At 42.8% G+C, this 24,792-nt stretch overlaps 1 pseudogene; it reads right to left on the bottom strand.

Moving 5' to 3' along the window:
* Window positions 1-563: 563 nt before the first annotated feature.
* On the bottom strand, window positions 564-24,218 carry LOC109915568 (annotated as a pseudogene).
* Between the last annotated feature and the right edge of the window lie 574 nt (window positions 24,219-24,792).

The raw sequence follows: 24,792 nt of genomic DNA, 5'->3' as shown, positions 1-24,792 counted from the left end.
AATTTCTTCAGGAGTGTGCTTTTCTCTTGTCGCCATTGAAATAACTCCTCAGAGGCCGATATCCCATCACCAAACACCCTTTAGTTACGCATACAGACTCTTTGACACTGATCCAGCTTCCTCAGAGCCAGCTCTCAGGGTGAACAGAACCCGTTACACTCCTGTTTATATCTGTCAGTCAGGGCTCCCTGATAGGACCAACATAACAGCCCCAATGACGGAACTCATATTCTAGGTGGTCCACCTGGATGACCTCGTTACAAACACTACAGAAAGTACAATTTTTGAGGTGGGGGTGGAAGAGTTGGAAATCAGTTGGGTGGGGATCAGCATGTCATAGAGCCATAAAGTCATACAGCACGGAAATGACCCTTCAGCCCAATTTTTCCAAGCCAAACAGATTTCCCAAACTAAAGTAGTCCCGTTTGCCTGCATTTGGTCCATATCCCTCTAAATCTTTCTCATTTATATACCTGTCTAAATGTCTTTATGACCTAGAGGCCTTTTTTCTTAACTTAGATGCATAAGAAGAAACAATCTGCATTTTCTTACATTCACTTAGTTCAGCCCAGTTGAGCAAAATGTTTAGTAGACAGTACAAGGTTTGAATAATGATACTGTACCATCACATCTTTCCAAGACCTCAAGTCTAGCTTTGGAATCCAACGACAGTTGGAATAGTTTTTTAGAGATGGATCTAGCACAAATACGTCATTCGGAAGAAAGTCAATCTTGCTGTTGTCACAGATTATCCTCGCCAGAGAAACCTGACAAAGAGCTTGGTATTGTTCTTTGGAAAAGATATTTTTCTGTTCCCACCAGAATCTAGAATCTAAACAAATTCATTTAGAAGACACCTGTAACTGGATGTAGCATATTATATTTGTCAGATACGTTAGGGATGTTCAAGCGACTCTTGAATAGGCACATGGATGATAGTAAAATAAAGGGTATGCAGGGTAGTTTGATTTTAGAGTAGGATAATAGGTCAGCAGAACATCACGGGCTGAAGGGCCTATACTGTGCTGTACTGTTCTATGTTCTATAGGTCTTTCGAACAATATTCAGTGCAACCTGTCACATACAAGATAATTCACAATAAAATTAAGACTGAGAAAACATTAGTGCTCTGAATGCAAGTTATTAGATTGTAAATATTCTCATGGGGTGGCACAGTGGCTTAGTGGTCAGCACTGCTACCTCACAGGGACCTGGGTTTGATTCCACCCTCGGGCGACAGTCTCTGTGGAGTTTACATTCTCCTCGTGCCTGCATGGGCTTCCTCCAGGTGCTCCGGTTTCCTCCCTCAGTCCAAAGATGTGCACTTTAGGTGGATTAGGCATGCTAAATTGCCCCATGTGGCTTAGTCATGGGAAATGCAGGATTACAGGGATCGGTCTGGGGACTTGATGGGCCAAATGACCTATTTCCACACTGAAAATATTCTTAAAAAATGATTCATTGTTCTAGTAACTGACTTAGTTTCAGTTTCTCATACACTAATAACAATTCTATAATTTCCCCACAGCTTTCTTGGATTCTCTGAGCCAGTTGTTTTATTCAGGAACTGGAATCTGAGTATTTCTCACATACTGATGAATTTCTACCATATATAAACTAGCTCTGTGGTTAGACCATTACATCTTGGCTCAGGAGTCTGGATTCAGTTTGAGTCAAAACAAATGAGGTAAGTGCCTTGCCTGAATAAGGTTGCTAATTTATGTTAAATTCTGACCAGCTTTGTCTTGTAGCAACTGGAAAATTAGTTACGATTAGTTCAATTTATCTTACCTTGGACTGTTACCTTTGTAAGAGAATTAAGTGCGTGCAGCATCTGTAACTTTACATTGACTGTAAAATTATTCCATTACAGTAACATTTCAGAACATGAAAGGAAGGCATGCAATGCAGGAAACTGGATAGACTCCAGGTGATCAATTAAAGATGAGAGAAGCTGCCAGTCTAGAACAGAGAAAAGGACAAAATAGTAGCAATGCATCCTTTCAAAAGATGCTTCTTCTTTTTGCAACAGAGTGTTCTTTAAAGGGAAGAAATTGCAATCACTGGAAATGATGTGGAGCTGCTTCATCTTACATCGCATGTATTACTGACGTTCTAAGCATTAAAACTTTGGAAATATTGGGTAATTTATGAGTTGAAAGGGCACACTCAGTCTGTACGCTCCCAACACATACTTTTGTATAATCTATAAATTGATATTTATCATGAACACATCAGCGGCAAGAACTGCAAACATGAGCTATTGAGCTAAGATTAAACATAGCACTGTGGGGATGCTCGAAACCTGAAACAAAAACAGAAATTGCTGAAGAAACTCAGCAGGTCTGGCTGCATCTGTGGAGAGAGAGCAGAATTAATGTTTTAGGTCCAGCGAACCATTTGCAGAAGGGTCTTGAATAGAATCAAGTTCTGAAGAAGGGTCACTAGACCCAAAGTGTTAACATTGGTTTCACTAGATATTGAACAGCTGGTCACTCACATGACCCTCCTGCTTTTTTTTGCTGTCCCTGTTCCACCTTGACTCTTGGAGAAATTCCTCCAAAAAGGATCAACTTGACATACATGCATAATTGTTCCTTATTTTGCTGTGATGTATTCTGCATCAGAAAGAATATTACCCTTCACCCTGCAACTATAATGGTCCAGCTCCAAAATCATTGCCACAAAGGTCTGTTCAATACTCTTCTAGACTTCATAAAAATTAGAGATCTTGAGGAAGGAATCAGAGAGATAATCTGTTTAAGCAGAAAGTAGATATGCAAAAAGATTTGGTTCCTTTTCATCTCTCCAGTTACCAAAGGTCTGCAAAACTCATTGTTTCAGGGTAAAGTTTAAAGCAGTCATTAAATGAGGTACACAACCATGTTCAGTTGTCAATTTTCTGCATGGAAGTGGGTTGGTTACTCAATTGAATCCCCAAACACCATCCTGTTTTCATTAAAAGTAAAAGATGCTGGATTGAAGACTGTTTGAGGTAGGAGCCCAAATTTTTAACATATTGATTTTCCAAGCTCAGTAGAAAATCCATAGTTTTGCACATAAACATCATAAGGTGTTTTTGATACTATTTTCCATTACATGTCTCCATCTCTCAAATCCTGGATTTGCATTCCTATCAGACAGACGAACAAGTGGCCCACTCTTCCACCTTTCACAAAGGGTTCAATGATTCCTGCCAGACACAAGTCAATGTTTTCTGGAGTTCCATACCGTTTGAGGAGATTATTTGCCACTGTTGGGTTTTTGAGAACTTTGCTGAATTCCTCCTCGTTTTTAGGCGCACTAAAGACCACAGAATCTTCTCCAGGAATCGTATCCTGTGTGATATTTGGAAAAAAGAAGAGGAAATGTTAGTTTGTAGACATGACAGAAATGGCAACTTATCAATTGCCAATTAAAACTGTACCAAAGCAGAGACCGTGACTGGGTTTAGTTCTAGAGGAATTTTAAAAATATTAGCAATGTAAATTAGTTATAATGAAACAATACCTTTTCAATGTTATAAATATGCAAGTAGGAGGACATAGTAGGATGGGATGCGATGCAATAATCAGACTGTTTGAAACTAAGATTGAAAGAAGGATGCCAATGATTCCAATTGGGTGCAATATTGGAATGTGCCTTCAGTCTCAAAGAGGATCTCTCAGCTAATAAGGTTGTTGTGCTGTACATAATGGGCCAGATTTTCGAGGAGTGGTAAGTACACACGGATTTATTTCATGGTATGAAAAATCTCTAAACATCTGACAGGGAATTCTGATCAGAGATCCTTCAGAAATGGGGATCCATACATTAAACCTGACAGCTCCCTCACTGTGCAGGATAACTGGAGAAGTGGTGTGAGAAGACAAACCATGTGCCGTTTCACACAGCAGCAGTTACTGTGTTGTGATTTAAAGGTCCAGCATCACAAGCGGCCACCTTAATGGTTCCTGCCGAAGGATATGTACATAAGATAAGTATGAGGGCAAGATGCCAGGAAGGTAGAGGTACATGGTTCCAGGTGGGTAGGATATGAGGACACAAGGTGGGAAGGGGCTAGATAATTGATAGAGCATTTAGGGTGGGTCAAAATAAGTGGGAGATGATGCTGACAGCAGTAGGAGGTGATGTCGTATTCAGTAGCCCCAGGGCTGTTACAGGAGAACTTTTTTTAAAAATTCATTTGTGGGGCATGGGCATCCAGTTGCCAGTCCCTAGTTGCCCTTGAGAAGATGGTGGTGAATGGTGGGGTGATGGGCCCTGGGGAGGCAAGGGATGCAGAGCCCAGCATTGCTGAGGGAGGTGGGGTGATGATGTTGTCTCCCAGGGAAGAGAATTACCTGGTAAGTAACCTGTTTACCTGACAGTGCTACGTAGTGTAGATTACAAATATTTATGTTCATTAGAGATTAAGTGAAATGTTTGCTTTCACGATAGTTGAAGGAATTTCATTGTATTGATTGGTGCTTTTTATTACTGAGTGTTTTTACCAAGTTTGATTTAACATCAACATGACTCCTGAGTTGAATGCTGAGTTGGTATGGAGAAGGTGGATGAAAAATTGTGATGAGTGGTGAAATGAATGATAGAATAGAATCATAGAATCCCTACAGTGTGGAAACAGGCCATTCGACCCATCAAGTTCACACTGACCCTGCAAACAGCATCCCACCCATACCCACACCCCCAATCCCCAGTGAATGTTTTTAAGGCAAAGATAGATGGATTTTGGAAGGAATGAAGGGTTAAGGTGAGTGGGTGGGTAAGTGGAGCCGAGCCCACGAAAAGGTAAGCCATGATCTTATTGAATGGCGAAGCAGGCTTGAGGGGCCAAATGGTCCTGCTGCTATTTGTTATGTTCTTACATACCCTATCCCTGTGGCATGGGGTGGTATGTTAGCACTAAGTTAACATTGGAGATATAAAGAGTCCTGGGGATAATGGGGAGGAGCAAGGGTTGGTACAGAGCTTATGGAGAAACATTGGGCGTTGCAGGGGGTTACTTGGGAAAATGAAGTAGGAAAGGGTATTGTCTGGCCTGGATGGTATGGACGGTAATGAGGGGTAATGGGCATGGGAACAGGGGTACAGTGGGTATGGGTTGATATGAAAGTGGCGTTGGCAGTGTGTGCGGGAGGGAGGGGCTATGAAGTATGTGGGCTGGAGGGTTGTTTTGTTTTCATTAGTTTTCAATCTTCCACACTGTGCTGGTGCATGGAGGAGTCTTGTGGCCAGCTTGCTGGTCGCTTCCTCTCTCGATCTGGGATCAACCCAACCGAACTCGCAGGGAATTCCCTGACCCTGGAATGAAAGCTCAAACTTCTGAATCAGTATTTTCCTGGTTGCGTCTGCGGAGCCAGGAAACATTCCATCTCTGCGGCAGAGTGAAAATCAGGTCTGCTTGAACTCAGCACTGTTTGTCAGTACCCCAAAGTGCCACCAACTACCACATATGATCATGGATTTCTCAGGAATTTTCCTCCAGACCATAATGAAGTGATGGGTCATCAACTCTTGTTAAACTTCACAAGTTTGCAGATCTGTCCTTGAAGGGAATTGCAGAATCACAACAGTGCAATTTCATGGTAGAAGTTCAATACTAGGAAAGAGATTTGAAACTGATATTTTGGGAAATTGGAAATACGTGAGCGTTACAGACAATAAATATGATGATGGGAGCCAAACATCATGTGAGCGAGATTCTGGGTAGTGGAGTTTGATGTTGGCAGGCTGGTGAAGAAAATGAGACCACAAAGGTCTAATGAGAATTGAGTGCAGAATTGAGGTGAATGTGCAATTTGAAGTTGAGCTCAAGATCAAGATGAAAATTGAATTTACTGATGGTGACATCAGCCTGAGCGGACTGACAGACAAATGAATGGAATCAGGAAAATGGTGGAATTTTTTTGCAATGGGAACAAAGGAAAAAGGCTTTGGTCTTTCCATTCTGGAATGGAAGGAATAATTTATTTATCAAAGAAATTGACCTGGACCTTTCAGAAGGGTAATGGAATCAATCCCTACAGTGTGGAAGCAGGCCATTCAGCCCATTGAGTCCATACTGTCCCTCCAAAGAGCATCCCACCCAGACACACCCCATCCCTGTAACTCTATATTTCCCATGGCTAATCCACCTAACCTGCACGTCCCTGCTCATCATAGGCAATTTAGCATGGCCAAACATCTTTGGACTGTTGGAGGAAACCTATGCAGACACAGCGAGAATGTGCAAACTCCACACAAACAGTTGCCTAAGTGTGGAATCGAGCCCAGGTCCCTGGTGCTGTGAGGCAGCAGTGCTAACCACTGGGCCACCGTGCCACCCTAAAGGGAGTTGGGAAAATTCCTGGCTTGGCTCAACTGCCTCAGGAGAAAATGCCAGAGAAGACAGACCCTTCATTGTTGGTGAGGGGGTGCAGTCAGGTGCACCAATCTAAAGGGAGGTCTGAGGGAGCCACATAGGTGCTGAGGCAGACTGTTCAAAAGGCTCATTTGGTCCTGTCGGCATCATCCCAGCTATGATGCAAAGCTTAATGTCCTCCAGCCCTCACCATTCACATCCCCTCACCTCCCACACTTTCTCTATACATAATCCATGGCTGTTCATGTGTCTCATGCCAGATTATGGCCCCTGCCCAAGATCCATTCCTCTTATTCCAGACTGTTCCCCCATAGCTCTTCATATGCCCATGCTAGGGAGTCAGCACTTCCATTCCCAATCACTCACTGTTGATTGCCTACAAACAATGCATCCTATGGTCATAACAGGTTCTTTTTAAGACTCATTCGTTCAGCGCCAACAAAAATTTCTTCTTATACATGATATAAATGTGTCAGTCATTCAGATCCTTTGAAGTATCAACAGCAGAATTTGCAAGCCCTTGAAACTTCTCCACTTCACAAATAAACACTGTGAAATTGTCAGTAGATCGCAAAATAGAGGTGTCAATCAAATAGGGGTCAAGTGATTGAACAGAGTCAGGAAATGCCTAGATTTTCAGCCAAGAAGTCAGTTAAAAAGCTGAACAAAACAAAATTATTGGAAAAATCGATGGCTGAACTTTTGCTACAAAGATAGGAACTTCCCTCCAGTGTAAAACTGACTGGAGTTTACATTTTGGAGGTGGTGGAGGACAGTGAGGCTGTAAATTGTATGGAAATGTTCAATTAAAACAACTGTTGGCAGCAAGGTAGGTAGGCCAGATGAAATGGGAAACTTGTTCAGGTATTGATGGTAGTCCTCACCAAGACTTCCAGCAACCTTTACTGTCATCATCATTGTGGCCCCAAGATCCTTGATTCTGGTGAAGGCATGGCATTATCTACTGAAGCAGCTGAGAGGCACCTCATGACAGTGGGCCTTCTCACAGGAGAGAAACTGCCTCTCTTTCTGGGTCTGCAGTATCAAGACAAGACTTCAAGTTCCGCCATAAAATTCCCAACAACAATACAGACTTTGTGGAGTGATGGGCGTTGTTACATCTGGTGGATTAGAGAATTGGAGAATCTCCTTCACATTACTGGAACATTTTGCCAATATGAAGCGTGGAATGCACTCTTTAAAGCTACTGCTGAAATCTGACCCAAATAAACTGCATCTGCAATCTCCTCCCAAAACTCCATCTGTGCCCCTTAAGCTACTCAAGAAATGCTTATGATTCCAGATACATAGCACCATCGAGATGAGAGCACGGTCAGTCACTCAAAGTAACTGATGTCTTTGAAAATTTGTTTCAAAAGAGTATTGTTGTGGTAGGTACAACTTAGTAGAGGCCATTTTTCATCTTTTTGCTGAAGTTTGGACTGTCTCTGCTTGCAATGTGCTCTTAAATGCACTTTACAAGGTATAGTAAAAATTTCAGAAGATGTGTTACTGGACCTGAAACTGCTTTCTTTCCACAGATGCTGCCAGACTGGCTGAGTGTCTCCAGCAATTTCTGTTTTTGTTCTAGTCAAAATTTCTGTTGTATCCTCTGTTCATTACTGCTTCAGATTTCTTGATTGGAAATTGGTGTTATCATCATTGAAGCCCCTCACTTTGAATATCCTGTGGGTTATGGCTGATCAGAAATTGAACTGGATTAACCATATAGAACATAGAACATAGAACATTACAGCGCAGTACAGGCCCTTCGGCCCTCGATGATGCGCCGACCTGTGAAACCAATCTGAAGCCTATTTAACCTACACTATTCCATTATCATCCATATGTTTATCCAATGACCATTTAAATGCCCTTAAAGTTGGCGAGTCTACTACTTTTGCAGGCAGGGCATTCCACGCCCTTACTACTCTCTGAGTAAAGAACCTACCTCTGACATCTGTCCTATATCTATCATCCCTCAATTTAAAGCTATGTCCCCTCGTGCTAGCCATCACCATCCGAGGAAAAAGGCTCCCACTGTCCACCCTATCTAATCCTCTGATCATCTTGTATGTCTCTATTAAGTCACCTCTTAACCTTCTTCTCTCTAACGAAAACAGCCTCAAGTCACTCAGCCTTTCCTCATAAGACCTTCTCTCCATACCAGGCAACATCCTGGTAAATCTCCTCTGCACCCTTTTCAATGCTTCCACATCCTTCCTATAATGCAGTGACCAGAACTGTACGCAATGCTCCAAGTGCGGCCGCACCAGAGTTTTGTACAGCTGCAACATGACCTCATGGCTCCGAAACTCAATCCCTCTACCAATAAAACCTAATACGCCGTACGCCTTCTTAACAACGCTATCAACCTGGGTGGCAACTTTCAGTGATCTATGCACATGGACACTGAGTTCTCTCTGCTCATCCACACTACCAAGAATCTTACCATTAGCCCAGTACTCTGTATTTCTGTTACTCCTTCCAAAGTGAATCACCTCTCACTTTTCCGCATTAAACTCCATTTGCCACCTCTCAGCCCAGCTCTGCAGCTTATCTATGTCCCTCTGTAACCTGCAACATCCTTCCGCACTATCCACAACTCCACCGACTTTGGTGTCATCCTTCTACGCCCTCATCCAGGTCATTTATAAAAATGACAAACAGCAGTGGCCCCAAAACAGATCCTTGAGGTACACCACTAGTAAATGAATTCCAGGATGAACATTTCCCATCAACCACCACCCTCTGTCTTCTTACAGCTAGCCAATTTCTGATCCAAGCCGCTAAATAACCCTCAATCCCATGCCTCTGTATTTTCTGCAATAGCCTACCATGGGGAACCTTATCAAACGCTTTACTGAAATCCAAATACACCACATCAACCGCTTTACCCTCATCCACCTGTTTGGTCACCTTCTCAAAGAACTATGGCTACAAGAGCAAATCAAAGGCTAGGAATCCTGCAGCAAGTAACTCATCTCCTGATGCCCCAAAGCCTGTCAACTATCTACAAGTCAGAAGTGCGATGGAATGATCCCCACTTGTCTGGATGTATGCAGCTCCATCAAAACTCAAGAAGCTTTACATCATCATTTACATGGGTGGCATGATGGCTCAGCGTTTAGCACTGCTGCCTCAAAGCACCAGGGACCCAGGTTCGATTCCAGCCTTGGACAACTTTCTGTGTGGAGTTTGTATATTCTCCCCGTGTCTGAATGGATTTCCTCTGGCTGCCTTGGTTTCCTCCCACAGTCCAAAGATACGCAGGTTAAGTGGATTGGCCATGCTAAATTGTCCCATAGTGTCCAGGGACGTGCAGGCTATGTGGATCAGCTATGGGAAATATGGGGTTATGGGGATAGGAATAGGGGGCCTAGATCTGGATGGGATGCTCTTCTGAGAGTTAGTGTGGACTCGATGGGCTGATTGGTCTCTTTCTACACTGTAGGGATTCTATGATCATCCAGGACAAAAGAGCCTGCTTGATTAGCGCCACATCCACAAACATTAACTCCCTGTACCGTTGATATTCAGTAGCAGCAGAGTATATACCATCTACAAGATGCACTTTGATGCTATGTTCTCACTCTTCACAGGGTCTTTTCCCTCCCCTCAGCTGTAGTCCACTCGGCCTTTTGGATGAGATACAAAAGGCACTAAAACTGAATCACTTCACACTTGACTTTGCATTGTCCAATACCTGGAAGTCCATGATCCCGGCCTCGTTGCATGTTCAGTGAAGCCAAGTCCTCAGCGACCTAACAGTCTCAAACAAATGGTCGTACAAGTCATTCACAAGAACGATATCTTGCTTCATTAGTTTGTTTGGAAATTGAATTAATCCATGAAGAAATGGATCAATTCCACCTAAAATGTAAGGAAGAAAGCTTTTTTGCTGGAATTCTGTCAACATTTCTGGGACTATTAAACAATCTCTAGTGTTGCACTTGGAGAGTCGAGACAAAGGAGGCCTTTCAAGCCCAGCACAATTATGGGGTGACGGAGAGGGAAGGCAAGTAGAAAAGTGAAGAGAAGGATGAGGCCCCTACTGGATTTAAACATAAGGGTGAGATCAATCCTTTAGACTTTGGGAGGTATGGAGTTAATAAATGTCAATGAGGGTAGGAATTATCAATGAGTGGAAAGAGATATAGGCAGGAGGTTATGGACTCCACCTACGCTTCAATTTATCTGTTACTAAAGCCTTCATCCGTAGATCTTATTATTGCAATCCTCTCCTGACTGACCTCTCACCTTTCATTCTCCCTAAATGTGAGCTCATCCAAAACACTGCTCCGAGTCTCAATCGTCAGTCACCACAGTGAGGCAGTGAGGGCAGGCATGTGGTTTTACCAGGTAACGGCACTCTCAATGTTGCAGCAAGCCATCAATTCTATCAATGCCACATGTTAACAGGAAGATGTGCTGGAACAGCCAGGGTCAGCATACCCTTAGCATGTATATTGCCTGTACCTGTGCACTGGCTATCATGCCAATTTCATCCTGCACCAGTTGGCCACTCTCACCATATGCAAAGCACCAAGACCAACCAGCATTTGTCAGCCTGGTAACAAGGTTTACCCATTCAACACTTCCCTCTGCCACCTGACATTGGGTGCGCAATTGGGGCTATGCTGCTACCAGGGAATGTAGTGGAGCAAATCACCAGCATTTTGACACAACAGTTATGCTGCTTATTAATGACTGGAGAGAGCTTCAGTATTCACTGCAGAGCACCTCAAATTCAAGGACAGCCTATATGATCTGATTGCTCAAGAATGCAGCTTTCTACTAGACCCTGAGTGGAGCAGGAGGAGGCAGAGGAGGAGGAGGAGAAAGAAGGATGGAGGTATCCAGGACTCTAATCCTCCAGTCAGACTGTTTATGAGCAGTTAATTAGATTCTGGTTTAGTTAAAGTTTCAAGGCTGTTACAGCTCCTCCGCAACTTTTCCATTACTTTGGACCATCTAATCTTCTTGGTCAAAAATCCTGAAACCACCACTAAAAATAATAACTTTGCAATAAATTTATTTCAAAATATATCCAATGGTACATACAGAACAAATCTATTTGTATATTACCATAGCACTCTTCCTGTAATGCCTAATCCTAGCCCATAGTTGTTACTCAGTGCTATCTAGAAAGCATCTATCTTTCATTGAGTGAGATTGCTGAAGGCTTTATAAGATGCCCTTATGCAGCCGGGGCCTTGAGAGTCAGCCTTCGGATTGCAACATCTCAGCAAAGGTGGCAGCAATCCACATGGTGGGAGCTGCACACAAGGGCTGTGTTCTGCAGCGACGCGGGATTCAGCGTGAGCTGAAGCGACATCTGTGGATCAAGAGTGGGCCGGCTCGGCAGTGAGAGCAGGCGGTGAGGGGGCAGTGGGCAGTGGGCGGTCAGAGCGGGCAGTGAGCGGGCAGTGGGCAGTGAGAGTGGGTGGTGAGGGGGCAGTGGGCAGTGAGAGAGGGGTCGGTGAGGGGGCAGTGAGAGCAGGGTCGGTGAGAGGGCAGTGAGAGTGGGGCCGGTGAGGGGACGGTGAGAGTGGGGCCGGTAAGGGGGCAGTGGACGGTGAGAGCGGGGCCAGTGAGGGGTCAGTGGGCAGTGAGAGCGGGGCCTAGTTGTGCCGGGGAGAGAGGCAGTGGGCAGTGATAGTTGTGCCGGTGAGGGGGCAGTTGGAGGTGAGAGCGGGGCCGGGTGAGGGGGCAGTGGGTGTGGGGGGGGGGCCAGTGAGGGGCAGTGGGCGGTGAGAGTGGGGCCGGAGAGGGGCAGTTGGCGATGAGAGTGGGGCCGGTGAGGGAGCAGTGGGTGGTGAGAATGGGCCGGCGAGGGGGCAGTGGGCGGTGAAAGTGGGGCTGGTGAGGGGGCAGCAGTGGACGGTGAGCGTGCTGCTGGTGAGGGGGCAGCAGTGGGCGGTGAGAGCGGGCCTTTTGCATGGCAGTGGCAGTGGCCTCCTGGGTATCCTAGTGATTGGAGCGGCACCTGCACCATTGTAGAGATGGACTTGAGACTCTGAGATCTGGGCAATTTTTTTCTTGCTTACCTTTTGGCTCTGTTAAAATCTTTTAATTCTGGTTTTTGTAACCAAGTGGGCACCAGTGAATGGTGGCTTTGTGCGCTTTTCGCTGTATTCCTATACTTAGTAAATGTGTGACAAATAAGTAAGTCTGAATCTAAATCTTAGCTGAGTTGTATGCATGGCTGGTTTGCGATGCAGAGTGATGCCAACAGCGTGAGTTCAATTCCTGGACCAGCTGACGTTACCATGATGATCCTACCTTCTCCACCTCATCCCTTCTCTGAGGCGTGGTAATGCTCACGCCAAAGCAGTCATGTATCTCAAATGAGACAGCTGCCCTATGGTCCTCTTAGGCTATGACAGAGTGCAAACTGTCAGTGATTGTGTTGCATTGTATTTGGGTGGTGTGTCAGTCATGGCCAAATAGCTGGAGAGATAAGGGAGTGCTGAGAGGTGTGTGACATTCTGCTATCATGGAATGGTGTGTGAAAGTGAGTTGGAGTATCTGTATGTTTGAGATCTAAGTGTCAGTGAGGTTAAAGATTTGATGATCTGCAAATCTTCAATACTACAGTTGTGAAGGTCTAAAGAATCTCTTCTTGTCCCTTCCATTCTGCAAGGGTGATGCTTTTTGGAGAGGAGATGTGACTTGAAGAGGCAGTCACTGTAATCAATTGACAAATGTGAGGTCATTGAACATGTTTCAGCAAGTACCAGACTCCATACTTTGCCATTCTTTACTTCCTGCAACCATTCCCTTCAGCTGGTCTTCCTTAAGGATATCCTGGCCCCTCTTCTTCTGGCCACCGTCTGGTTACCCACGCACCCTTTTCCTGATATGTTATTCCATATGGATATCACTTTTACTACCACACTCACTTAATTGTTGCCTGAGTCCCTGATCTCACATCTGTATTTCAGCTGTTTTGTCAATGTTTGGACCAGGGCTGACATGTGTGGAGACAGGTGGTCCAGGCAGAATACAAATTGAGAATCGATGAACATGTTTATGGGTGAATGATTTAATAGAACTGCCAGTTATGCCCTTGACTGATGATTGTGATTAGACTGATTTGGCACTAATTGAATGGATTGGAATTGGCCTGCTGTGATAAAGGGGCTCTTGTGGTGTAGTGCTACAGTTCAAGTCTTACCTGTCCCTGACATATGGCATAACATGTCTGAGGTTGATTAAGAATATTAAGAGCATTCTGAGTAATAGAATAAATATACTTGGGCAATGTTCTACATTATTGAGAAGATCCCAGTGTTTGTAGCTGTACTGCAACTGCTTGGCCAAGGTCTAGCTAGTTCTGGAGCACAAATCTTCAATACTACAGTTGTGAGGGTCTAAAGAATCTTGTCTTGTCCCTTCCAGTCTCTATAACTTACTCCAGCCCTATAGATCTGAGACCTCTGCTATCCAATTCAGATCTATTGCAGATCTCCAATTTTATTCAATCCAATATTGGTGGCCATCTTTCATTTACCTGGACACTAAGTTCTTAATTCCTTCTCTGCCTTTCTACCTCACTCTCCTCTTCTATGGTGATCTTCAAACCCTACCTCTTCGAATGAGCAAATGGCAATCATCCTAATATTACTTTACTTGTCCTGATGAGAGGGCCAATGATTTTAAAATGAAATAACAATATTGGATCAAAGCAATGAAACCGTTCAATACATCAACACCTAAATAGTCATATTACAGTGTGCTTCCTACCTTGGTATATCAGTCTCCCTGGAGTGAAGAAGGAATTACGCAGCATCAGATTGGGAAATTTGGGATGCTCCTGGTAACTTTCATTCAAACGTGGCACTGTTGCATGAATCATGCCATGTCCGAATCGGAAGGCTGCAGTGGCGAAAGCATTCTTAACACGTGGATCAATGGAGCTATCATATCCTTTGTACTTAGGCAGATATTTCCTCATTGCTGCTGGGCCAATTATTTTGTGTAGATAGTCTTTGTATGTAATTATCTGTATGTGAAGAAGGGTGGGAAAACAACTCACTAAGTGAATTAATCTGAAAATAAATAATAACATCGCAGGACTGACGTCAGAAAGTTAAGAGTACAGTATTTCTAGGGGAAAAGGGGAAGCAATATATTTTGGCAGTAAGGAATCAGGAAGTGCACTGCAGCTGCCATTTACCCCCTTATTTTAAGATTGAGTTCACATTTAGATCAAAACATGCTATAAAGATTTCAATTATTTGAAGTAAGGTAACTGTAGCTTGGCAAAACAGAATATTCCTATCTTGCCAGACATATGACCTGGAGGCAATTATCAGAAAAATGGGATCACACTTTGGAATTCAACCCTTTTTTTGCCAACTTTTCTCCAATCAGTATGACTTTTAATTTAGAACATTCCTGTCAAAAATACAATGGAATCAGAGATATGAAAGTTATGAAATGGTGTGGAGATCTGTGTGTGTCTGCCAGAGTATGTAACAAGGGTAACATTTTTGCCTTTCGATTGCTGGCAGGCAATTGGACTTGCTCACAGTGAGGGCAACGTAGTGTTAACAAGACCAAACAGTGCCAAAGAGACTCTGCTGAATTCTTCCTTTTTTGGCAGGGAAAGATGTTGGAGATATGCTGACTGTTGCTAACTGGCTGCAACTTCCTTCCTTCCTTTACCATGATTTATTTTACTGGATGGGTTTAGAAGTGTGAAAAAGAAAGCCTAGAGTTTATGCCAGGTAGCGAGAAAGAAGGAAAGATGGATGGGGAGGTGAGCAAAGGTGAAACAAGTGGTGGAAAATGTATATTGGCCCTGATACCTTAATTTCCCTTTTAGTTTATTCATTACAAGGATGAGGGCATTGCTGGCTTGGCCAGCATTTATTTCCCCGTTTCTAATTAACCTGGAGAAGGTGGTGTTAGCTGCCTTGGACTATGTGGCGTAGGTACACCCACGTTGTTGAAAAGAATCTCCAGAGCTTTGACCTAGTGATAGTAGAGGAAGAGTAATATAGTTCCATGTTAGGATGGTGTGTGACTTTGCGGGGAATTTTCCCCACGTATCTGCTGTCCTCACTCTTTTAGAGGCCATAGATTTGGAAGGTGCTGCCAAAACATCCTTGGTGAGCTGTTGCAGTACATCTTGTACATGGTACACACTGCTAACACTTAGCTACCTTTGTAAGAACACAGGACCTCCTCCCACACTGTGCATTGGTGGTTTTCTAGGAAGATACTACAAACAGCCAGCAACAGACACCTGTGGATAGATATTGGTTACCTTCCGCTGGTAATCATATAAAATTTAATTCCTTTCAGTTTTTTAAAAATTATCACGACTCATCTTTGGCAATGTTTCAATTGAAACAATGCAGCAATTTTTCCAATTCTATTGTACACTTCAAGGAACAGCAAAATTTATACAAATAAACTAATACAAACAATTCACCCTTAACAAAACACTTGCGGGAAGCTTAACACTTATTAATTGCTCTTTTTGAGTTCGGATAGGCACAGTACAAAGACCATATGTGTCAGCGTAGACATGGTCAATCTTAGGCCCTGTTCTTGTGTTGTGATGTTCTTTGTCCTTTATTAAGTATTACAGATGCGTGCGTGTTCACTAGCCACGTCCATGTATCCGGAAATGATCACACATTTAGTCTACCTGGTGATATGTTGCAATGATTTTCCTCGCTTCCTGGTAAATTGTTTCTCCACTCCAGTATGGATTCAACTTCTTCAGCTCTCGCGCCAAGCGATTTGTTCCCGGAGGAATAACACATGGAGCACCATGATCCTGATATGTTCATTTGCACGATTGTCACCTGTCTGGTTAAAAGTGACAAGACAAATTCAGAAACTTGACATAAAAATAGAAAATGCTGAATATAATCAAGAAGCTCATTAGATTCTGAGAAGACAAAATGTCATTAAAGTTTGACTGTAGATTTTTTTATAAAATTGGCAGCCTGCTCCACCATGCAATTGGATCACAAGCCAATTTGTTTGTGTTTCTAACTCTACATTTCCAACCACCCTAATAGCCCTTGACTCCCTTACCTGACAAGACTCTACCTACATCCACTTGAAAATATTCAATGAGGCTGCTTCCCCTGCCTTCTGAGGCAGGGTTTCAAAGTTATAGAACCCTCAGAGGAAATAATTCTCATCATCTCTGTCCTAAAAGGATTTCCCTTCATTTTAAAATTATGTCCCTAGTTCTAGACTCTTCTACAAAATGAAATATTCTTTGCATTTCCACCTTGTCAAGGCTGCTCAGGATCTTGTAGATTTTTCTAAACAACTTGTTCAGATTTGTTATGACCCTGCACTGGAGCAGGTAGGATTTGAACTCATGTTTCTGTCACTACCTCTGAGCCACACGAACCCTGCTCAGGATGTTATATTCTTGAATCAAAACACCCCTCACTATCATAAACACCAATGAAAACAAGCCCAGTCTGTCAAACTATTCCAGACAACTGCTCATTTCAGCTATCAATCTATGAACCTTCTCTGAACTGCTTTCAATTCAGTTACATTGTTCCATAAATGTGTGCATGGTATTTGAGATGCAGTCCCATCAATGTTGTGTTTAACTGGCATATAACTTTGTTACTTTTATAAAAGAAAACTACTGGAGATCTGAAAACAGAAAGTGCTGCAGAAACTCAGTCTGGCAGCTTCTGTAGAGTGGGAAACATAGTTAAAGTTTTGAGTCCCTGTATATTTCTTCAACATGATTCTTTCACTGCCCTCAATTAAGTCATTGATATAAATTGTAGAAAGCTGAAGCTCCAGCCCAGATCCTTACAGGACTCCACTCATCACATACTGCCAATTAGAAAAAGACCCATTTCTGCATACTCTGTTTTCAGCCAGCCAACCAATCTTCTATCCCTGCTAATATGTAACCCCCTACACAATGCACTCCTACTTTGCACAATAACCTTTCATATGGCACTTTGTCAATTGCTTTCTGAAAATCCAACTCTAGTACATTAACAACTCCCCTATATCCACATCACACGTTATTCCTTCAAACCAACAAATTGGTTTAAATGATTTCCCTTTCTCAAATAACACAGTGTGGAGCTGGAGGAACACAGCAGGCCAGGCAGCATCAGAGGAGCAGGAAAGCTGATGTTTCGGGTTGGGACCCTTCTTCAGAAATGAGGGAGGCGAAGGGGGCTCTGAAATAAATAGAGAGGGGGTGGCGGTGAAAGCAGGTAGATAGTGGAGCGGATAGGTATGAGAGAAGACGGACAGGTCAAGGAGGCAGGGATAAAGCTAGTAAAGGTGAGTGTAGGTAGCAGGTGGGGGTGGGGATTGGTCAGTGAGGTGGAGGAGCGGATAGGTGGGAGAAAAGACGGACAGGTCAAGGAGGCGAGGATGAGGGGGTGTGCTGGTCTTGGGATGAGATCGGGTGTGGGGAGATTTTGAAGCTTGAGACCATTGGGTTGTAAGGTTCCAAGGTGGAATATGAGATGCTGTTCCTCCAGTTTCCGGGTAGCATCGTTGTGACACTGGAGGAGGCCCAGGATGGACGTGTCGTCCAGGGAGTGGGAGGGGGAGTTGAAGTGGTTCGTGACTGGGAGGTGTTGTCATTTGTCATGGACTGAGCGTAGGTACTCCACAAAGCGGTCTCCGAGCCTCCGCTTGGTCTCTCCGATGTAGAGGAGGCCACATCGGGAACAGCGGATACAATAGAGCACATAAGCGGATGAAAACAATACTGGTTCTTCTTGATTATTTTGAGTTTTTGGAAGTGTGGTGCTATAACCTTTTTAATGATTAATTATAATACCTTTCCCATAGAAGACATCAAGTTATCTAAACTTGTAGTTTCTTTCTGCCTCCCTCTCTTATTGGATAAGGGGGTTATATTTGTTATTTTTCAGTTTGATGGAACCCATACAGAATTTAGGGAATTTAGTGTTAACACTAATGCATCTATTACTTCATTAGCCACTTCTTTTAAGATCCTAGGATGAAGCTGATCAGAACCCAAAGACTTGTCAATGGCAACTCCTGATATATAGCTATCACTGGAATGCTTTTATATCTTTTGTCATTTCCGTATTACCTACTATTAACTAACGCTCACTTTAGCCACTGTTTTACTTTTTAAATATCCTCAGTAGAATTGGATATTTTCTAAGCAATTCATTCAGCAATGGTTTTTACAGATGCCTGGAGCAAGTAGGACTTGAACCTGGGCCTTCTAGTCCAGAGGTAGGGGCACTAGCACTGTGTCACAAGAGCTGGGAGATAAATTATTTTGTAGGGCTAAAGAAAACAGAGATTGGAGGGAGGAATAAGAACTACTGTCCCAAATCAAAGGTAAGGAATGTTTCTACTGCAAAAAATTGTTCTGCCGAATTGTCTATCAGCAGATTGCTTAAAACGTTGAAAGCAGGTGACAACCGATAATGATTAAAGGTGGATCATTTTAATAACACAACAAAGTTATATAACTTTAAAAATTAGAGTGAAATTGAACACCAGGATAAATTGTAAGTAATCCCTATCATTACCTATCCAGTTCAGTTGTATCAGTCAGGGGAAAACACACAGACAAAAATGAAATCGCCACAGGAATAAAACGGAAGACAGGTCAAGGGAACAGGCAAGAAACTGATGGAGAGCTGGAGTAATCAAGTCTGGAAGTGGCAAAATATACGAATGAGATTCAGCGATAGCAGAATTGCAATCTGGGCTGGTGCGAGCAATGTATTGGTGGTGAAAGGAAGCAGTCTTTGGAATGAAGAGGACATGTGTTTAAAAATACGAATCCTGGAAAATCTATTATAAAGCCAATAATGTCACAGTTCAGTTAGTGCCTAAAAAGGAACATAGCAGGTTTTACTGTTTTAGATGTGTAGATGTCAGCAGACTCAAATCAGTTAAACAATCCGCTATGAAACATTTCCTCTAACCTGGCCTGCATTTCCAGTATCTTTTAGCTCATATCTAATTTGAAATACGTTCTCTTAATTGACTTAACAGTATTTGATTTAAGCAAACTCCAATGTCTAAATACATTAGGCCTCTCCTAATGTCTTTCTAAGATCTTCCAAAGTTTAGAATGAGGAGCAAAGTTGGTTCTTGTCTGTAAATTTGGCTAGTGATTTGTGCTATTGAATAACAAGCTACATATTGTACATTGAGCAACAGGATTATATGTACAGAAGATGCACCATCTGAACTTTTCTTAGTTTATTTCTTACCAGCAATGAAACACGGAATATCAGGATGACCACCTGACAGCTGACAGCTACTTTGAGCACAAGGGTTCATTGAAATATTTATAAATGGTAAATGTTCGAATCCATTATCTGTGAAGACTTCAATCACACGTAACAAGTCCAAATCATTTGTTTGGTCTCTCAAGAGGTTTGCCTGGGTCTCTGTACTACCATACACCATGCTGGCATCGATGAAGGCTGTTATAGCATTTAACTGTTCACGCATATGAAGACGTCCATAGATTTTGGCTGACTGGCGAGCGACACACGCGGGAGCAGAGCAGAAGAAAGACAGACATCCATCAGCATCTGTAATTCTATGATCATCATGTGGAATCTGCCAGTGAATTGCATAGGTAATGATAGGGATTACTTACAATTTATCCTGGTATTCAGGTTTACTCTAATTTTTCAATACCATTTGTGTTCTTATGTAGGAGTCATTAAACTTCATGTTCCCATCTTTTTAGATCTTCTCCAATCACCTTCTGCATTTAAAACTTGAAACCTGTGTCTTTCCTTGCAATTAACTTTCCTAGGTCCTGATATTACTGTAGTGACATACACAATACATTCTATATGATTTTAATGTCATTCATATATCCTTTCTATAGACCATAGTCTGCAGCTTAATGTTGTAGGCCCATTGATGTTCAGATGCTTCTTCATTGCCATGCTATCAATTGTAAGATCAGAAGTGGGCAGTTCACTGGTTATAACGGGATTTAGCTCCATTTTCGATTTGAAGCATTTCATGCCTCCATGCTAAATACCTATTGAGTTCCTTCTATCACCATTCTGTCTTGCACCAGCAACACAAATATTGTGCCTATTCAAATTGAGCAGAGGTTGAATAGTTTACAGTCAGTGTCTCATTTCCCAACTTGCGAAAGTATCTCAGTACCTAATTAACACAAATCAAAAGTGTAATGGAGTACTCTCCAAATTTGAGGATGACTGCAGAACCAGTAATAGCCGAGGAACTCAACACTATCATGGAAAAATGAATAGTCCAGTTATTTAACACCCTGTCTACTACTTTAAAATGCATACACCTTGCATTATCAGCCCGTTGTGGCTGCCAATCAGTCTGTAAGATACACTGAGATAACAAGATGTAGAGCTTGATGAACACAGCAGGCCAAGCAGCATCAGAGGAGCAGGAAAGCTGACGTTTCGGGTCTAGACCCTTCATCAGAAATGGGGGAGGGGAAGGGGCTTCTGAAATAAATAGGGAGAGAGGGAGAGGTGGATAGAAGATGGATAAAGGAGAAGATAGGTGGAAAGGAGACAGACAGGTCAAAGAGGCAGGGGTGGAGCCAGTAAAGGTGAGTGTAGGTGGGGAGTTGGGGGGGTGATAGGTCATTCCAGGGAGGATGGACAGGTCAAGGGGGCGGGATGAGGTTGGTAGGTAGGAGATGGGGGTGGGGCTTGAGGTGGGAGGAGGGGATGGGTGGGAGGAAGGACAGGTTAGGGAGGCAGGGACAAGCTGGGCTGGTTTTGGGATGCGGTTGGGGGAGGAGAGACTTTGAAGCTTGTGAAGTCCACACTTCTATCTCTGTAAGATACACTGCAGTGATTCAGCGTGGCCCCTTCCTTCCAAATCCTTGTCCTGCAATATCTAGAAGGACAAAGGCAGCAGGTGAATACTGAACAAAATTATACATTATTCTAACTTGGACATGTATTGTTGCTCAATTGTTGTCTGGAACTTATTATCCTTAATAGCATTGTGGTAATCCCTTTACTGCACAGACAGGATTGTTCAATAAAAACCAAAAGAACTGCAGATGCTATAAATCAGGAACAAAAACAGAAGTTTCTGGAAAATCTCAGCAAGTCTGGCAGCATTTGTGACGATCTGAGGAAGGGTCACCAGACCCGAAACGTTAACTCTGATTTTTTTCTTCACAGATGCTGCCAGGATTGTTCAATAGATGGCTCACCATCTCTTTGACCAGGATATTAGTGTTGGGCAAGAAATGCCATTTATAACTACAGTAAAAGAAGGTATTTTAATAAAGCTGTGTATTTCTATCCCATCCCTCTATTTATCCAAATTTATTCGTATCAACCGATGATTAGAAGTACTCAAAATATTTCGTTTTCTACATTAAAGCTTCATTTGACATTTACCTAGCTGAGCTGTGTTGCATGACTGTTAGGGGAATTAAGAAATATCTGAACCTGTTTGAGCTTGAATTCAGGCTTTCTGAGAATGAGATCAGCTGCAGTCACTGCAGACTCAGAGTTGCCGGGATCATATTTCCTGGTCACCTAACAAACAGCGAGAGGCCAGGACAGTAGATGGGCAGCAGAAGAGGCAGGAACTGTCTGAGTTATTGGAATATGAGCTGCTCTCAAACTAGTTCTCAGCAAAGGTACCTTGCGGCAGTGATGACTTTGGAGGAGCAGTGTGGTGTAGAAGTTCAGACAATTCTGTAGTCAGACTGACAAACAGATATTTCTGGAATTGTCATTGTGAGATCTGAATAGTAGGCTACTTCCCCAGAGGCATTCCACAGCAAAGGCAGATTTATCTGCACCTGAAAGGCGCAGTTAGAAGTTGTTGGTACGAATGACAAAAGGGAGAACATGTATCTTCTGGTTAGAATATCAGGAGCAAGGGAAAAGTTAAATCATTGAATCTCGAAGTTATCTCTGGTTAACTTTCAGTATCAGACAGTGGTAAGAATAGAAATAGGAAGAGATGGAGGTTCAATGTGTGACTTAAGGCATGTTTCAAGAGAAAAAGCTTCAGATTCTTAGGGGACCTGTTCTGAAGATGTGGAAGGTTTCTAAAGGAACAGATTTCAACTCAACAGGATTGAGACTATGTCCTCAATGGTAGTTCACTTGTTTCATTAAAATCTCACACTGTATTGACAGAGGGATGGACATTACCATTGGTCAAAAGAGTAATAGGTACACAGGAAGCAGGTTGGAGAACACAGAATAAGAAGCAATACTCTGTCAATTAGGAGCAGATTAATAAGAGCCATGGGGAAGATCTAGACAGGGAACTGATCTTGGACATAACTAGTGAGGTCTGGAATTAAAATGGTGATGAGGAGTTTCCCCTGAGTTTATGAGTAACCCACCACAAACTGGTAGGATCCTTTTAAAATATACAGCTCCTGCTCCATCACTTTGGAATGTTTAATCATTTTAACATAAGCCCTAAGCAGAAGAGCAATGGTGCTTTCTGACCTATGCAAACATGTTAGGAGCGGTAACAAAAAGTCCTTGGCAACTTTTATACAAAAACATCTATCTTTTTCTAGGCCAGAGTAGGCAATCGTGCTTCTCTGAGTCTCTCACAGAAATTCTTGTCCTCCTTAGCCTCGCAGTCTCCCTATTTACCCATCGCCTTTCCCAATGGGAGACTCCTCCCTGAATCCTAACTGATTGCTAGGGACTATTCCTGCGCAAGGCCCTGTCACCAAATTTGCCTACGTGCCAATGAGTCAGGCAATGGGCAGGTGTCTGAGCCTGAACATGGAAATGAAGCCCAGAGGCTACAGCCTCGATGGATTTTGGCCTGTAAACCTGTCTGCTATCCACTGCGTTAAATTAAAATGTAATGTTAGGTAAAATTACAAATATATGCGCCGTGGAGGTGATCGCCTAGTGGCTTATCACTGGGCTATTAATCCAGAGACCCAGACAAAATTCTGGAGATCTGGGTTTGATGGTGGAATTTGAATCCAATAACTATCCAGAATTAAGAGTCTAATGATGACTGTGTATCCATTTTCGATTATTGAAAAAACCCATCTGGTTCACTAATGGCCTTTAGGAAAGGTAACTGCCATCTTTACCTGGCCTGGCCTAGCCTAGATATGACTCCAGAGTCTGAACTGCCCTCTGGACAATTAGGGATGAGCAATAAATGCTGTCTAGCTGGTGACACCCTCATCCCGTTAATGAATAAAAAAGAATTAAGTGTGATCTTTCTACCCTTGAAACCTAGACCAGAACCCTTAGCAGTTTGGAGGGTTTCTACACATTCACCTACATTCAGTCTGTTCCAGCATCTCCCTTATCTTGTTGATAGGTTTCAACTTGGTTTGCATGACAGATTTTCAACTGCACTCTGGAATGGAGTCAACAGCGGTTTTATGGTCTGGTTGTGGTCACTTGTTCTACCAGACAACTGTAAGATCAAGATACTTCCCTTTGATCCAGGAGCATTCTTAATGGGTTGGGTGTTGAATGCAATGTCATGTTATGCTTGAGTTGACCTTTCAACATTGAGAGAGATTTGGTCAAAATGCAGCAAGGGTCCACAGTAACTGGATAGCAGCAGTGTAACTGACACCTCATTGTACTTAAGTTTTACAAGGAGACTCTTCCAGACACACAATTATATCACTGTTACAGGCTTGACTAAAAGGAAGATATTTAATTAGACAGCGTACTGCAATGAAAGCATGGCTCTGTAAGTAATTCATGTTGCAAATGTTAAAGATTTTGATGTTGGCAGTGAGTGCATGATGTAGAACACAGATGCATTTTTAATTGCTGACACCACTTACTTCAATTGGGAAGCATGGGGCTTCCCTGGAGCAACTTTTGCTACAGTCAACATCACCTTTTCCAGACATAAGCGTCAAACTTAGATCATGATCAATCCATTGGCCCCATTGCATAAGGAACTGAGAGCATTTGAAGTCCAAGGGTGTATTATTATTGAGAATGTTCCTTATCTTGTTGGACACATTACGGACCTGAGGAAGGAGCAGAACTACTTATAATGCTGGCATGAGAGATACCTCATCACTGACATTCTTAGCTTTCTTCTAAGACACTTTCTCAAAATGTGCGTATTCTTGATCTCAACGTGGTGGTAATGGCCTTCTATACTGTAGAGTAACTGAATAGATTGCTATTCCTGGTGCGGTACATTGTGGAGCCATGAAACGCACAATATAAATTCAAATCTTTCTTTAGGACTGTAGTTTTCTTTCCCTAAAGACCATGACTGTACCAATTGGATTGATACATGCTTTCTTTTAATGGCTGTCCAACCATTAACAGCTGAGTTCACATCCTTAAGTATATTTCCACATGATCAGGCAGATCCCTCTCTTATACAACTAGGCTTTGATATCTTTCCCCATCGCAGACATTCTTGCCAGCTAAATTATTTTATTGATTCTACTCTGATCAATTCCCTTT

This window comes from Rhincodon typus, chromosome 26 (genome assembly GCF_021869965.1).
Source record: "Rhincodon typus isolate 14 chromosome 26, sRhiTyp1.1, whole genome shotgun sequence".
NCBI lineage: Eukaryota > Metazoa > Chordata > Chondrichthyes > Orectolobiformes > Rhincodontidae > Rhincodon > Rhincodon typus.
Note: the sequence above shows the minus strand (reverse complement) of the source record. Positions and strands in the feature narration are given on the sequence as shown.